We start from the raw sequence: 17,356 nt of genomic DNA, 5'->3' as shown, positions 1-17,356 counted from the left end.
TGTTAAAATTAGACCTTTGCATTGGTGGGAGACCCCATTCATCGTAGAGCTCCTTTGATAGGACATTTACACCTGCTCCACCATCCACTATGGCTTGGACTTCATTATATGCCTTGTGGATCAAAGGCATAGTAATGTTGCATATGTCATCTCTCTCACCCATCTGCACAGGAATATCTTTGATGTCATACATAGGTGGAGAGGGATTTGCGAGTTCAATCCATCCTTTAAAATTTTCCCAGAGATTGGGACAATTTCGTAGGAGGATTCCGATGGGAATGGACACAGGGCAACTCAAGATGCTAGAGAGTGTGGCTCCTTCAAGTTGATGTGGTGGTACATCATGTTGTGGAGTCTATTGTTGGAACAGAGGCTCAAGTACAGTATCAATACTTTGTGGGACCAAGTCATGGATTGGATCTTGAGCTTGTTTCTTAGCCTCAAATTGAGACCTTTTGTACCCATTGTTGAAGTGCCTGAAAACGAGCCTTCTCCACTTCTGCATGTGGGTATGGAGCTTCTTTTATTTGAGGCTCTGGAGCTGATGTGGATGAGCTTGGCTGCTCATTGCTTGGCGGAGGTGGAGGAACTTGTGCTTTCTTTTTAAAAAGTCGCTTTGGTTGGATTGGAATGTTAGGGCCCTTGGTGGCCTCTTTCTATTGGCATGTAATTACATTCACATGTGATATTACACTTGCCAGACCCAGACTTTGATGGTCCACCCCAATGATGCTGATTGGGACATCAAGCTTAACCTCTGTTTGTTGTGGGACCTTATTTTTCATGGGACAATCCATACAGGCATGTCCTGTTGAGAGTTCACGCTCAACATCATGTGATCATGTGTGCATAGCACCATCACGTGATCATATGTGCATAGCACTAACCTTATAGAGTGCTATAAAGGAAAGGGTTAGATCCCCTAACCCTAACCCTAAAAGGGTTTGTATATATTCTATTTTTCAACTAAATCTAGTTTACAGTTAGTCATTTGTGGTGTGCTCTCTAGCTGTGCCCTCTCTCCTCATCTCCACTCTTCTCCTCTCCCCTCTTCATATTTTGTCATGGTATCAAAGCATGGTTCTGCCTTCCACTGAGGCGCCATCCTTCTTGTGAGAGTGAGAGAGATTGTGAGATTGAGAGTTCTCTTGAGTGATTGTGAGATTCTTCCCTTCACTTCCGTTGAGAGAAATTTCTGTCCATTTGAGAGGAATTTCCGTTCATCTCTTTTGATAGTTTGTGAGAGATTAATTGAAAGAGAGAGAGATTTGGATTGAAAGAGATAAGGAGAATCCTTTGAGTGTTCATTCCTTTGAGAGTGAAAGAAATCCATTGTGAGAATCCATTTTCTATTTAGTTCTTTGTATTGATTAGAGAGAGAGAGACTATTCTCTATTCTTGGTGAGAGGAGAGCTTTGAGTGCAACACCAAAGCAAAGAGGCTTCTATGACCTTTATTAACTCGGTCTTCTTCAGTGCCAATAGACAGCTTCAACTATCCACATTGATCTGCGACAAAGATGACCTGCGACCTTCAAGCAAACCCTTGACTCGGCTAGTCCAAAGATGGGACTCACAGATGACCTCTACAATGACTCGACTCCAAAGCTTGGCTCATGACCAAGAGCTCCTGAGGACGACGAGCCAAGACAAAGTCTCAGCGGCTCTCTCGACCGACGAGTATGCACAGCTAAGTGACAAACGAGCTCCATTCTGCACTCCAAACGACTGCTGGAGACCACTATGCATATGGGCTCCCTCGCTAGCCCAACCTTCAACAACAATAGCGCAGGTAAGGAAAGCTGACAGCACCTCCATGGACTCCTTCTCGGACTGCAACGACCACCTGCAAATAAGCTCCTTCAACAAAGCTCTCCCATCCATGACTTAGCCGCCTCCAACAGCAGCCCACAGCGCCCAAGCATCTCCAGCCTCCGAAGGCTCCTCGATGATCAGCGCCAAGCCCACTGACGGCTCCTTCAACTCAGCCGCCTCCAACAGCAGCCCACAATGGGCCTCCCGCCAGCCATCAACCCTGCAACAAGGCTCCATAGAGCTTCTCAAAGTCACCTCCAATGAGCGGCCTTCTCAACAGACCATCGGAGAAGACGACGGAATCTTGAGATTCCGTCAGCATCTCAGAGATTCCGACAAGACACTTTCGGTCGCCCTCCTAGCACCACATGGCAGTGAGGGAGGATATCTTATCCTCAACCTCACGACATTGAGGTGTGATCAGCCAAGTGACACGTGGCCTGTCTACCACATCATCATCTTATCCTATCTACCATGTCATCCAGTTGACACGTGGCAACCGACTACCACATCAGTAGCCCACATCAGCATTGCCACGTAGACAGACACGTCACAGGCCACATCATCTCATCTACCACATCACCCTGCCAGCTCAGCTGCCATGTCACTTGTGCCACGTCAGCACAGACACATCATCATCGATTGCCACATCATCTCATCTGCCACATCACCCTGCTAGCTCAGCTACCACGTCACTTGTGCCACATCAGCACAGACACATCATCATCGACTGCCATGTCATCATGACTGCCATGTCACTTGTGCCATGTCAGCACAGACACATCATCATCGACTGCCATATCATCATGACTACCACATCATCTACCATGTCATCAGAGACACATCATCAGTGCCACATTACCTTGCTGAGATCATCTGTGCCACCTCAGCACTACCACCTCAGCTGTCCAGTCAGCATTGACCTCTGCAGGCATAGTCCCTTGTCAAGCACACTGTGCACACTGCATGTACACACTCCTGCCACCTCAGCACAGAGCTTCACTGGCACACCTCTTGCTAAGCACAGTGCCACATCATCACTGCATGTGACTCACAGTGACATATCATCATTGAGCACATTTGCACTCCTTTTGCCCCTCCACATAGATCAAGTCATATCTCTTGATCCAGGAAGAATTTGAGGGCACTCCAAAAAGGAAAGTCGCTCGTTTTTTTGTTCTCTACGGGTTCGTCACATCACATGCACATTTCGGTGCAAGTTACACTCACATTTGAGCCTCGCCGACAAAACCACTTCCTTCATGCACATTTGCCTCTACATCGATGCATCTAACCCAGCACTTAAAAAGAACAAAAGAAAAGGAATTATTTGTTGTTCTTTCATCGATCGACGGTTGGTTTAGATCTAGATTAGAGTAGACTAGATCGCCATAGAGGGGACGCTTTGAATTCCCCAAGTTGCCAATCTAAGCCATGCCTGAAATTCCCAACTAGTACCTACTCGGAGCCAGTCCATATGCTCACATCTGATTTCACATCATTACATTACCTAAAACCTTACGTTCATCAGTTCAGTGAGCAGACTTCAGAGTTCAAAGGCATTGCAGATTGATTCAGTGGGCAGATAGCATTTGATTTCACACACACATGCCACCATTGTAAAGCCTATTTGGCTATCTCACGGCATCGTGCACATCATTTTTCAGCCTTGTAAAGCCTCTTGGCTATTCTTGGCATCATTGCCACAAGCCTTGTAATACAGATCAGATTTTATATACTGCAGTTCTATCTTCACCGACGGTACAAAGATTTCACTTGGCATCTTCAGTGTATTTGCAGTTGATTCATACAGAGATTTTCAGGACACTTTTTGAGTACATTTTATGCACCATGTCGACTAGCAACCTCAATCTGGAGGCATCTGCTAAGTTAGACAACTCCAATTACAGTACATGAAAATACCGAATGGAGACCATTCTTGTGCTTCAGGACAAATGGGAGTATGTCGATGGATCTACACCTAGACCATTGGCCGATCCAGCCACCAGTAGCTCTACTCCATCTGTTGTCATAGCACCAGCAACGGGATCTACATCTACACAAACAGTTTCTGCACCAGTAGTAGATCCTACCATTGCTCGAGCTCAAGCAGAATGGGATAAGAAAGACAAGTATGCCTATCACCTGATCAAGCAGAATGTGCAAGATGTCATGCTAGGACAGCTCAACACAGTCAAGACATCAAAAGAAGCATGGGATATGTTCACAGCTCTCTATGAGTCCAAGAACACATCCAGGATTCTCACCCTGAGAAACCAGACTAACCAGAGTTTCTGCAACAGCAGTGAAACCGGTCATGCTTATGTACTCCGCATCAAAGACTACAACAATCAACTTGTAGTAGCAGGAGAGACTATGAATCCCGCAGAAATGGTTCAAGTAATCCTGAATGGACTAGGAGAAGGATATGAGAATCTAGTCTAGAGTATTGCCATCCAACGGCAAATTCCAACACTGGAAAAACTTCAGTCAGTTCTACTTGGTGAAGAACTCAGGACTCAGGCCATTCAAGCACGTAAAGGTCATTCTAATGATCAGGCATTCATAGCTTCAGACAAAAGTAGAGGCAAAGGCAGAAACAGAGGTAGATCATATCAGAAAATTGGTCATCATCAACAAAATCAAAGTCAGAATCAGCATCAGCATCATCCTCAGCAACATCAAAATCAACAAAGAGGAAATCATTCCAATCGAGGAAGATTCCAAGGACGAGGGAATGCATCCACCAATGTGTTAAACATTCAGTGCAACTACTGTCACAAGTTTTAACACTATGAAAGAGATTACCGCAAGAAGCAGTACGACCAAGGCGGTCAATCCAACAGTAATCGAGGGAATTCCCGAGGAAGAGGAAATCATCATGGTGGACATTCTAGTCACAGTCATTTTGCAAATGAACATGGAAATATGTTTCTTGCAAGTGAGGAATTGCATCAGACTGATACAATGCACCTAGACACTGATTTCAATCCCAAAGAGGATTATAGTTATCAAGTTGACCAAGTGGAATAGGATCCTTGGTACATCGACAGCGGTGCATCATCTCATATGACAAATCATCAGGAATGGTTCTCAGAAATGAAACCATTAGAAAAACATGAAAATGTCATCTACGTAGCAGACAATACACCGAATCCAGTTCAAGGGACAGGTGTTATCCCTATGAACAATTTCACTAGTACAAAAGGATTAGTCAAAGATGTGCTCTATGTTCCGAAGCTCAACAAGAACCTTTTGTCAGTAGGTCAAATGACGGAACAAAACTACAAAGTCATCTTCGACGGTGATGAATGCACTATCAGAGACAAATCCAAAAGAGGTCAACTGGTAGCAAAAGGTGTCAAGGAAGGACGCTTATACAGGATGCTAGCTATAGTACCAGATAAGCATGCCATGTCATCTCAAATGCAACAGATGCCACTATCTGCAAAATGGCACAAGAGATATGGTCATGTCAACTTCAAGTACTTGTCAGATCTCAGGAATCAGAATATGGCAATTGGGATTCCGAAGCTACAGTTTCTTGGAAAAGTTTGTGAAGCATGCTGCTTCGGCAAACAAAAGCGAACCAACTTTGTTAGAAGTACTTCTCGTGCACGAGGTATTCTTGATTTAATTCATACAGATGTATGGGATTATGCCCAGACCCGCAGTATCAATGGTTCACTTTATTACTTGACCTTCATCGACGACTACAGCAGATATTGTTGGGTCTACTTTCTGAAAGAGAAATCTGAAGTGTTTTCCAGATTTCAAGAATTCAAAGACATGGTAGAAAACCAGACAGGCAGAAAGATCAAGGTCATGAGATCAGACAGAGGAGGTGAATACATGTCTTCAGCATTCATCAACTTTTGCAAAAATCATGGCATACGAAGACAATTCACATGTGCAGATACTCCTTAGCAGAATGCAATAGCTGAAAGGAAGAATGGGACTTTAGCAGATAGTGCTAGAGCAATGCTTAGTGAAAAGAACCTTTCGAATCAGTATTGGGCAGAAGCAATAGCTACAGCTAACTATTTGCTTAATCGGCTTCCTACTGAACCGATACAAAGTATGACTCCTTATGAAACATTCACTGGACATAAGCCACGCATTGGGCATCTCTGCATATTTGGTTGCATAGCATATGCCCACATACATGATGATCATCGTAGGAAATTGGATGCGAAGTCACGCAAATGCATCATGGTTGGCTACAGTGAAGAAAGTAAAGCATACAAATTGTATGATCCCATCAACCGCAAAGTCATTATCTCTAGAGATGTAATCTTTGATGAGGAATCACAATGGAAAACCTCACCTACACAGGAGATAGAAGCATCAACTTCACAGTCATCTACAGAACAGGTTGATGAAGAAGAGCAAGAATTGCCAACAACACCCCAAGCAGCACCACAGCAGCTCAAACGGTCTACTAGGGAAAGCAGACCTCCAGCCAGATTGACATATGCTCAGAAAGGCAAAGCAATCCAGGTGGAAACCACCAACTATGCTCTTATGACTACCATCATGGCTACAGAAGAGCCAGTATACTTCGAAGATGCAGTAGACAAGCCAGAATGGCAAACTGCTATGAATGAAGAAATGGATGCTTTGTATAAGAATAACACTTGGGAATTATGTGACCTTCCACCAGGAAAGAAGGCCATAGCAAACAAATGGGTATACAAAATAAAGTACACTCCAGATGGCACTATTCAAAGATACAAAGCCAGATTAGTTGCAAAAGGATTTGCACAACAATATGGTCAAGACTATGATGAGAGTTATGCTCCAGTAGCAAAGATGGATTCCATACGGTTCTTGATATCACTAGCGACACTCAATAAATGGAATCTGTATCAGCTTGATGTCAAGAATGCATTTCTCAATGGTTATCTAGACGAGGAAGTCTACATGCAACAACCAGCAGGTTATGTTGAACCAGGAAAGGAGAACAAGGTTTGCCATCTCAAGAAAAGTCTCTACGGCTTAAAGCAAGCACCCAGAAGTTGGTACAGCAGAATTGACAAATATTTTGCTGATCTGGGATACATGAAACACAATGCAGATCATACTCTCTACTACAAAGTTCAAGGGGAAGACATTACTATTGCACTTTTGTACGTAGATGATCTGATTGTAATAGGAAGCAAGGATAGCTTCATCAGAAAATTAAAACAAGACTTATCTGTAGAGTTCGACATGAAAGATCTTGGACTTATGCACTTTTGTCTTGGAATTGAGTTCTAGAGAGATTTAGATAGCACATTCATGAGTCAGCTCAAGTATGTTGACAGTCTCCTGAAGAAGTTTCATATGGCAGATTGCAAGATTGCAGCCACTCCCATGGAACAGAGTTTGAAACTTACTAAAGATTCAGAAAAGCCTACAGTCAATGACAGATACTACAGGCAACTCATCGGATCTCTTATATATCTGACAATCACACGGCCAGATATTTGTTATGCAGTAAGCTCACTAGCACAGTTTATGGCAAATCCAAAATAGTCTCACTGGAATGCAACCAAAAGAGTCTTGAGATACATCAGAGGTACAAGACAGTTTGGGATAGAATATAGAGGAAGTCATCCATGGTTGCATGGATACTGTGACAGTGACTATGCCGGAAATCATGAGACCAGGAGATCGACATAGGGATATGCATTTTTCCTTGGTCAAGGTGCTATATCATGGTTGTCAAACAAACAACCAACTGTTTCTTTGTCTTCGACTGAAGCAGAATATAGAGCACTCACTACAGGTGCATGTGAGGCTATATGGCTTAGAAGACTATTGTCAGAAACAGATTACTTTGATGAGTCAGAGCCAACAACAATATATTGTGATAATCAATCGACTCAAGCATTGGCCAAAAATCTAGTATATCACTCCAGGACAAAGCACATTGATGTCAAAGAGCACTTCATCAGAGAAAGAGTGTTACTTGGTGACATCACACTGCAGCATTGCGATAGCAAAGAGAATGTTGCAGACATCTTTACCAAACCACTCGGTAAAGAGCTATTCGAGAAACATCGACTAGCTCTTGGTTTGACGCAGAGGAAGGACATTCCCATTAAAGGGGTGTGATGGAATGTAATGCTCAGTCCTTCTTCGATTCCCCAGAATCATCATCTTGAGGGAAGGCCTACTTCATGATGTTGATCTTGAGGGAAGGTGTTGAGAGTTCACGCTCAACATCATGTGATCATGTGTGTGCATAGCACTAATCTTATAGAGTGCTATAAAGGAAAGGGTTAGATTCCCTAGCCCTAACCCTAAAAGGGTTTGTATATATTCTATTTTTTCAACTAATTCTAGTGTACAGTTAGTCATTTGTGGTGTGCTCTCTAGCTGTGCCCTCTCTCCTCATCTCCACTCTTCTCCTCTCCCCTCTTCATATTTTGTCATGTCCTATGCCACAATCTCTGCAGAGTGATTGAAAAGTAGCGGGGCTACCACGATGAGGGCACTCTGCAATCCGATGATTTTCTCCATAACCATAGCACTTGATTGGTGCTCGATATGTGTTGGGACGTATTTGATTTGCATAGATTGGTATTAGTCCCTCTGTGCCTTCTACATAGTACACTGGGTACTCTGCTTTATACTCAAATGGCGAGTCTACTTCTTTAGCTTGTAATTGATGTATTGGAACTGCCTGAGGAGCTGGATTTGGTGCTCTTAAATATAGTCGTGGATTTGGATCCCTGAGTAATTATGGAGCTTGTGCCCAAACAAGAACATAATTTAGCCTTGGAGTTGGGGGCACTTGTGCAAGTGTCGATTGTCTATACACTGGCATGGGTGCCTCTTGGTATTATTGAGGTTGAGGCAAGTTGTTGCACATGTTGAAGATGCAACTATTTTCATCATGGCCGTCGACGATGCAAATATGGCACCACAACCTTGGCGGTAGATTTGCTTGTGCAGTGATCCTGGCTGTTAGGACCGGGCACTCATTTGCTGTATGATTGGCCATGCAGTGTGGACACCAGACATTTTCTCATCATGGATAAGTCTGAGGTGGCGGCTGAGACAAGTGAAGCTTTTGTTTCATGGCCTACATCATGTCTTCTTTCAACTTCATGGTCATGGTCTCTAGGCGATCTTCATTTGATGTTTCGACAGTGGACTTGGATTTGCCCTTTTTAGAGCGCTTATCCCATGCACTGGATCTTCCCTCATCACTGCTAGTGTCAGAGTCTGTCATGCCATCCTCAATGTCAATGGCTGCCGCATGAGCAGCACTGAACATTTCATAGCTGCTAACCTTTTTCATATCCTTTCAGATTTTCTTTCTTAGTCCTGTAATGAACCAGGCCGTGAGGTACTTTGCATCGGGGCATGGGTCACATTTGGCGATTAATCTTTTCATCTTGCCCAGATACATGTGTACATCTTCTCGATGGCCTTGTTCGATCTTGCTTAGTTGGAGAGCGGGATCATCTTATAGCCTCTCCGTTTGAAAGCATCTTTTAAATTCTATTTGAAGTAGGTCCCATGTGGCTCGCTCTTCCACTAGAAGGTCTAGGTACGATTCAGATGCTTCATCAGTTAAGGCCATGGGAAACCAAGCCACCTTGGTTTCATGGGATTGATCTCCACTTGCTCGGCATGCAGCATCCAAATGCTGGAGGAAAGGGACTAGGTCTCCCCTACCATTATATTTGGGAAGTTCCAGTTTTCCCAAGGGGCGACTACCTTGATTGTTATTATTTCTATGATTAAAGGAATTGTCAGCCTTTACATCGAGGTCAATATCTTCATCATCGTCGCGACATCGTCCAGCCATGTTGTGGTGTGGAGGAGTTAAAGGAATCTCTTGAATTTCAGTGGAGTTGTATGCAGATTTGGCGAGCATTGGAGTCGGAGGCGTTGGCTGGAGCATAGTTGCATGCAGATTGGGTGAGAGTTGCAAAGGGTATCTCTCTCGCAAGTGCGGGTATTGATGTATTTTTGTTTGGAGGGTTAGAGTGGTGTTAGCGTTGTAGGGACCGTCATGTTAATAATGTGCCTAATATTGTTTCACGTGTGTAGGAAAATGTGCCGGTGCAGACGGATCGTCAATCGGAGGTCATGGTGTAAAGATACAAGTGAATTAGTGCGCAACGAGGCCCACACGGGGGTGCGAATGAGTGAGTGCTAGGGATGCTAAAATGGTGTACAATGGGCTAGAAAAATGCCTCATAGCATGGTGTTTTCGTGTGTGAAATTTTGGTTCAAACAGGGTCCATTTTGGGTCTCAAATGGACGCGATACAAAGTGTTGAAGTAGGGGTAAATTTGACCTTTTGGGGGAGGGGGGGCTTGGTGGTCTTAAGGTTGGTGTGAATGGACTTTAAGTCCAACTGAGGGGTTTGAACCAAGTTAATTTTAGTTAGTCTAACTAGCCTATAACCCTAACTGTCCAGTTATTATAACTGAACAATTACTTTAACTAACCTAACTACTTTCACTAAATAGAGTTAGTCTACTAATTAAAGGTTAGTTAAGCTAACCTTTCTATTAGTAACTAACCTAGAGTTAACCTAACTAATAAAAATAATTAATTTAAATTATTTTTTCTTTTTTCTTTTTTTTTAAATTGGGGGGAGGGGGGGCGTCGCGCGGCGGGCGACAGCGGTGTCTGAGGGGGGGGAGGTTTTCGCGAACGGGGGGAAGGGATCTGTAGAGAGGAGGAGGGGTCGCAGTCGAAGGGGAGGAGTGTGGAGAGGAGGGGAGGGGGCTAGTGAGGGGAGGGGGGAGGAGGCCGCGGGCGAAGGTTGTGCACCGAGAGGGGTAGGGAGGAGTGCGATAGGAGCAGAGAGGAGCGGGGAGTACAATAGGAGGCAGATGCAAGGCGGGCACCACCGATGGTGGTTGGCCACGCCACACTTGGTGAGCGCTACACGTGGGCACCTTTGCTGCCTGTAGTCTTGAGACTAAAGGCTTAAGCCCTTAGTCCTAGTGTTTGATTTAATCGGTCGACCGAGTAGAGGGGAAGGGGCGGGTAGGGAGAGGAGAGAGAGAGAAGGGTAGAAGAGAGAGAGAGAGAGAGAGAGAGAGAGAAAGAGGGAGGGGGGGAAGAGAGAGAGAGAGAGAGAGAGAGAGAAAGAGAGAAGAGGGAGGGGGTAGAAGAGAGAGAGAGAGAGAGAAGAGAGAGGGGGGGAAAGAGAAAGAGAGAGAGGGGTGGTGGAGGAGCGAGAATGGAGGGGGGAGGTGGGGGGGAAAAAAAAAGGAAAAAAACTTAACGAATGGAAAACTTTGACAGAAATCCAAAGGGAGGAAGAGATGGTCACCTGAACGCTCTCCAAGTCTTTCTTGATGTAACGGGATTGTTGAGGACGAATAAACGGTGGGTGGATGGCTAGGTTATCACTGTGAGATGGGCTCGAAGTAACTTACCGTGTGAGGATGGAAGTAGGGTGGTGGTCATTGTTGAGGACGAATGGAGGGTGGGTGGATGGCTATGTTATCGTTGGCGAGATGGGCTCGAAGTAACTGATCCTAATTTCAGGGTTGTTTGACCTAAAGCAATGGGCCACAAATGAGCTATTATGGCCAACATTTGCAACACGTTGACACAAGTCAAACTCCCCTGATCACAAAGATGAATTGTCTGCTTGTAAATAGTAGTAAAGGTTTTGGGTAGCCATGAGAGAAGCTCTATCCAACCAATGCTCACGTACAATTAGAAGAGGATAGAGTATTGCCCCTACAAACACACCATAGACCACAACCTATAATTACCATCACCAAACATGAGGTTAAAGATCTTGCTTTTCAAATTTAGACACTAGAGATCGATTGATCAAAGGTAATCTTTCTGCTTTTAAACTACGTAAAGTAGACCAAAAAGCAAAGCAAAAAGTGGAGTAGAAAGAAGAGCTGAAAACTAAAGCTAACGAAAGAGAGGCACACTCTCATTTTTTAAATAATTGGAGAGGAAGTATTATGCCTCTCCCCTTACATCACGTATGGATTTTCTTTCTTTATTTTACAGCTTTGTTGTTTTATAAAATTTTGCACTTTCTTAATTTTTTCAATTTTATTATTTTGGTTTTTTCTAAAGTGCGGGAGCTTCTTATGCATGAATTGGATATGTAGAGTTTCATTTTTACAAGACATTCATACTTAAATCCTATAAACCTAAACCTATGATTTTATTCAACTCGCCCTCTCTTTTTTGAGTGAGAGCTAGGTCATCGAAAGAAATGATCGTGGTGAATGCAAAATCAAAGGACAATAACACCAACATTTAGTTGATCATAGTCCAGCTCATTATATCTTAAAGGTCGTAGTGATGATTACTTCCATGTTATCAAAGAGAGAACTCATAAGCTCATGTGAGCAATCTCTTGTTCATATATTTGTTGGGCTTCAATTTCCAGAAAGTGCTAATCTTTGTTCATGACAGATAATAAAAGCACTACCCCTGATATTTTAAAGGGAGGGTTAGGTCCTATGGACTTTATGTTGCGTCTCGTCTTAAATTTTTTCTAGAATTATAACTTTCAACTATGCATTTTCGTTCTCGAATCAACGGTTAGTTTTATGATTTATAATGTGATAGATAAGTCAATAAAATAAAAACCATGTTATGGGCAGATATGGTCATGCACTACTAGTTGGCTCTTGTAATCCAAACAACACGTTTTTCACTTAGTAAAATGCAAGAGAGAATGGGATTGTCATGTGTTAGGAAAACTAGCAGATTTAATTTGTGCTTTAAACATATCTCACTCTCTCTCAAAACCAACCATGACACTCAGCTTTAAATCAATACCAAGATGGACCAAAAGTCCGGCACAATAGATGTACTAGAAATGACCTTTATTGATGACTTGGAGGATGGCATCAACAAAGAAGATTGTCAATCCTATGATGAAATCTTTGAACACCTTGACAACTGGTATGGATGAAAGTTCTAGGACCAAAATATGTAACAAAAGTGCTTTGTCCTATTTAACCTAGTGCTTTGTGATAATTCTATCAAGGGTCTTCATTCTATGTCAAAAGAGGTGGTGTAGATCCAATCTATTGTCTCTGTGCCAACATGGACTTAGGTAGTACAGAATGTGTGTGTAGAGTAGCGGAGTAGCGGCAAAGCTCCGCTTGTACTTGCATAAGGCTAGAAATAATCCCTCTTAGAAATCCAACTTGCATGTTCTACATGCAACTCCTATATGCGAGTTCTACATGCATGTCCTACATGCAAGTTCTATGTGCAAGTTCTACATGCAACTCCTACATGCAACTTCTACATTCGATTCCTACATACGAGTTCTACATGCAACTCCTACATGCAACATGCAACATGCAAGTTCTACATGCAACTCCTACATACAACTCCTACATGTGAGTTCTACATGCAAGTCCTACGTGCAAGTTCTACATGCGAGTTCTACATGCATGTTCTACATGCAACTCCTACATGCAAAGAGAGAAGCTCTCCAACTTGTATAAATACCCCATAATGGAATGAAGCCCACACTCTTTGGGGCATTGTGTTAAGTTTTACTTTGGTATTCCAAGCAATTGTCTCAAGTGTCTGCTTCCTTGCACTCCACATCCAAAAACATGTCCTAACCTTGCAACTCCTCCTCCCCTCTCCTCCAACCTTGTAACCCACCCTCTCTCTCTCCTCCTCCCTCCTCCTCCTCCTTCCTTCTCCTCCCTTCTCCTCCTCTTTCTCCCTCCTCCTCCTCCTCCTCCTCCTTCTCCTCCTCCCTCCTCTCTCTTCTTTCCCCCATGCTCTTACACCTTCTTCCTCTCCCACTCCTATGCTCCCCCTAAACCCTTAGTTCCTCAACCCTTAACCTCCATGATCTACTAGGAAGACGAGTTCTCCACGATGTACTCTACCCTGAACCTTGGATCCTCCTAACCCTGGAACCTCCTTCTAAACTCTCGAACCTCTCTGTAAACCTTGGAACCTTCTTCTAAACCTGGAACCTCCTTCTAAACATGGGAATCTCCTTCTAAACTTGGAACCTCCTTCTAAACCTTAGAACCTCTTTCTAACCCTTAAAGTCCTCCTAAACCCTACAACCCCCAATGAAGGCGAAAGCCTTTATTACCTCAACCATGATGATACACGTTCCTTTGACACATGCATGCATTATGTTTGCTTACCACACTTAAGCCTACGTCTCTCACAGGAATACGACTCGATGTCTTAAGGTACACATATACTACAAAGGACAACCCATATATATCTGTAGGTGACAAAAAGCCTCGGAACCCTACATACTGAGAATACCATGCTCTTTCTGTGGAAGCCATGGGAAAGAGCCAACATTTCGCGCCGTTCTCGGGGAGACTAGTGTCTCAAGTAACGAGTAAACATACAGGCATGTGTAAAAAACAAACCACCTCGAACTTTCACAAACATATCACTTAAGAGCTAGGAGAGCTTAAAAAATTTTAACTCCAGTAAAAAAAAATATTTCTAGCTGAAACTCTTTGTTACCGGTTTAGGAAAATGCATGTTTTTTGAAAAAATAGCACCTTAAGGAATAAATCAAACCATGTGGTGGTTGTCAGAGTGTAGAGCTTGAAATTCTGAACATTTCTTCTTTTTACGGAAGCACATTCTGACACAATCACCAAAAGTTACGGGCAATCAATGATTAAAGATTCTAAATGCCATAACACAAAAGAAAAATTGAAACCACCTCCTTAGTCAAACGTGGAAAAATTCAAAGCTGCACATGTATTTGACTACTCAAACATGGACAAATTCAAAGGTGCACATGAGTTTGACTAAATCCACAACTCCCCCTCCTTCCCTATAAAAGTGCACCCATCCCTCTCATACTTCATCTTTCACATCTTGCCTCCATCCTCTTCCCCATTCCAAGCCCTACACAAGACATTCCTCCCTCTCCATTGACCACCACCCTACTCCCATCCTCACACAGCCTCTTGCATTTTTTGGCAGAGAGATTGATCGACTGTTGTGACTCACAAAATTCAAATATAACCAGTTATAAGAGAAGTCCAAGAATACTCTTACAGACCTACTAGGCACATGCTTCCACAGTCCACCAGCATTGGGACAAGATGGTTCCAAGTAATCAATGAGCTTCTAGCCCAGTTTTGCAGGTGTAGGCATGCAAGCGCTTGGCATATACTAGATTTTTCTCTTTGCTGCACTGCTGCATCATGTGTATGAAGCTCTCACCCGACGGTAGATGGGGCATACGTTCAAAAGAAGAGAGTGCCGCCTCCAATTTCAGCACATCCCAACCACCAGCTCTCGTGCTTTAGGTGCATTCAACTGCAATCCAACCTGTCCGTGACCTTGCAATTGTCGATACTTTCCATGAAGTCATGGTCTTGAGAGTCTGTCTGGGGCTAGAAAGTATATGCTCTTGCCTTGTGCATTCCCTTGCTTCTAGATTTCTTTTTCACGAGCATATCCTTCAGCCATTCTGGATTGTGCCAGTTGTCTACCCACAGTAACTCCCTGGTAAATTTTTTCTTGAAATCGGTCGCCCTTGGGCTTTCCTTCTAGAACTCACAATACTCCGAATCATCGCCGATAGTTCTATAGATTTACATACCTTTGATCACTCTTGAGTGTATCTAGATCAAAATCCTTGTCTAATGTTTTTGGCATTGTGTTATCATGTGTATCGTCAAGTCAAAGACTTGCACAACATTCTTCTCTAAAAAAACAATTAGATTTTGCTTGACAAAGAATGTAGAGGTGTCCTCCTGAGTTGATAGCTTGATTTGCGTCATCCTCATCGTAGATATCCCATAGAAGGTTGCAAAGTCTTTGAGGTACATATCCTCAAGCCACTTCATTGTACATGGTATCCAATTTCTTAATTGGGGGGTGATATATTGCTACTCAGTCTTTTTCTTGTTGCTAGGTTCTACCGTTGTCTTTTGCTTGCAATTGTACTGTTTAGTATTATTAAAATTTAAGGGTGGCTAATGAAGGGGAACTGGTCAACACACAATTGGTGTGGAGTCTGCAATTGACGTATGCATCATTACCTAGGTATGCATCATTGCCTTCATAGATGACACTCCTTGCCTTGCTTGGTCTATCTCTGTCACATAATCTCTCCTCTCTTGATCCTTTCTCTTTTCCTTTATCAAGCTCCTCCTATTCCATCGATCGAATTCCCTCTCTAGATCCTTGATTGTCTTCTTTTTATAGCTCTTCTCTCATTTTGCCTCCTTAAAAGAAGATCCCTCTCATGATCCCTGATCGTCTTCTTTTTATAGTTCCTCTTTCATTCTACCTCCTTAAAAGATATCGCCAATCTCAGTGTTCTGATTCCACATTGGAACGTAAGGTCCATTGATTGAAAGACACAAGCTATTTTACTGAGAGAAAACCCCTTTAAATTTACCTCTGCTAGTCTTCTTGCTTATTGGTTATTATCTTACTACCTCAAAGTGGAGGAGCTCTTCCTGGGGTAACCATAGCTCAAGCTTTACGAGTGCCTTGCATCTCTAACCCCTTTGAACCCTAGCTATGACTTTGCACTCCTGATAGCTTTCATGAAGCTCACAGTAGCCAAGTGCAACAAGTGTTGTTGTGATTTGAACTTCAGAAGGCTTTTTCGGATGGTTGTAGTCCTATACCTCATAAAGGTTTGCAGCAGATTGGCTGTACCTCTGAACATCCAAGAGCAACAAGGTGGGACAATTGGCTGTTTGAAACGACTGGAAGAGGTGGCCTGGAGAAATCACGCATGGGATGAGGATATTGAAACCTTATGCAACTGCGAGGCCATCATCTCTTTGAGTTGTTTCCTATAATATTTGCTAGCATTCATGGCAATGGCAAATCATCGCAACTCGAAGAGAGGTTTGCTCGGCTTTCAAAGCTGTGAAGAAAAGATACCACCGTCTCCATGACTTGAGTTTGGGGCCCTATATCAAGAGCAAATTCCCCTGAAAAATGTTCGCTTTCCTTGTCTCTTCCTGAACCGAAAGTACAATGCCACCCTAACCTGATTTCGTTATTGTGGCTAAAGGAGCTGACCTCCCTTTGTCAAACTCATGATACGCCACACCAGAAAATGCAACATTGTCTAATGTCCCTCTAAAGCCACCATCAAATCGCTTCTCATAGCCATGCCCTACCATCAACAATCTGCTAGTGTTTGCCTCACTCTTGTGTGCAGAGGCTCAGTCTCCAAAAAGGGAGCAAGATTCCACCTGCCAAAAGATCTACGACCCAAGCAATATGATATAGAAGCACGTCTTACTAGAGGGAGGTCGCCCCTCTCCCATGTTCCTACCTCAACTGTTCTGAAGCAATTGGGATCATCCCTAGGCCAACGATTCTGATCCGAGGTTCCACCATCCTGAAATCCAACCCCATCTGTCACGATCTGTGACGTATTCCTTTCTCTATACCTTAGACTTATGGATGGTTTGATGAATGGACACTTGTGGAAGGGTATGCCCTTTCGACGAGACACTTCCTATGAGGCACAACCCTTCACAAGAGACATTCTATTGAAGAGACACTACCATTGTAATGTACCCTCTCATCAAGGGTCACACCCTTCACAAGGAGTA

This window comes from Dipteris shenzhenensis, chromosome 4 (genome assembly GCF_047967505.1).
Source record: "Dipteris shenzhenensis isolate YYH24624 ecotype China chromosome 4, Dip_SZ_1.0, whole genome shotgun sequence".
In the NCBI taxonomy this organism is placed as follows: Eukaryota; Viridiplantae; Streptophyta; class Polypodiopsida; order Gleicheniales; family Dipteridaceae; genus Dipteris; species Dipteris shenzhenensis.
Note: the sequence above shows the minus strand (reverse complement) of the source record.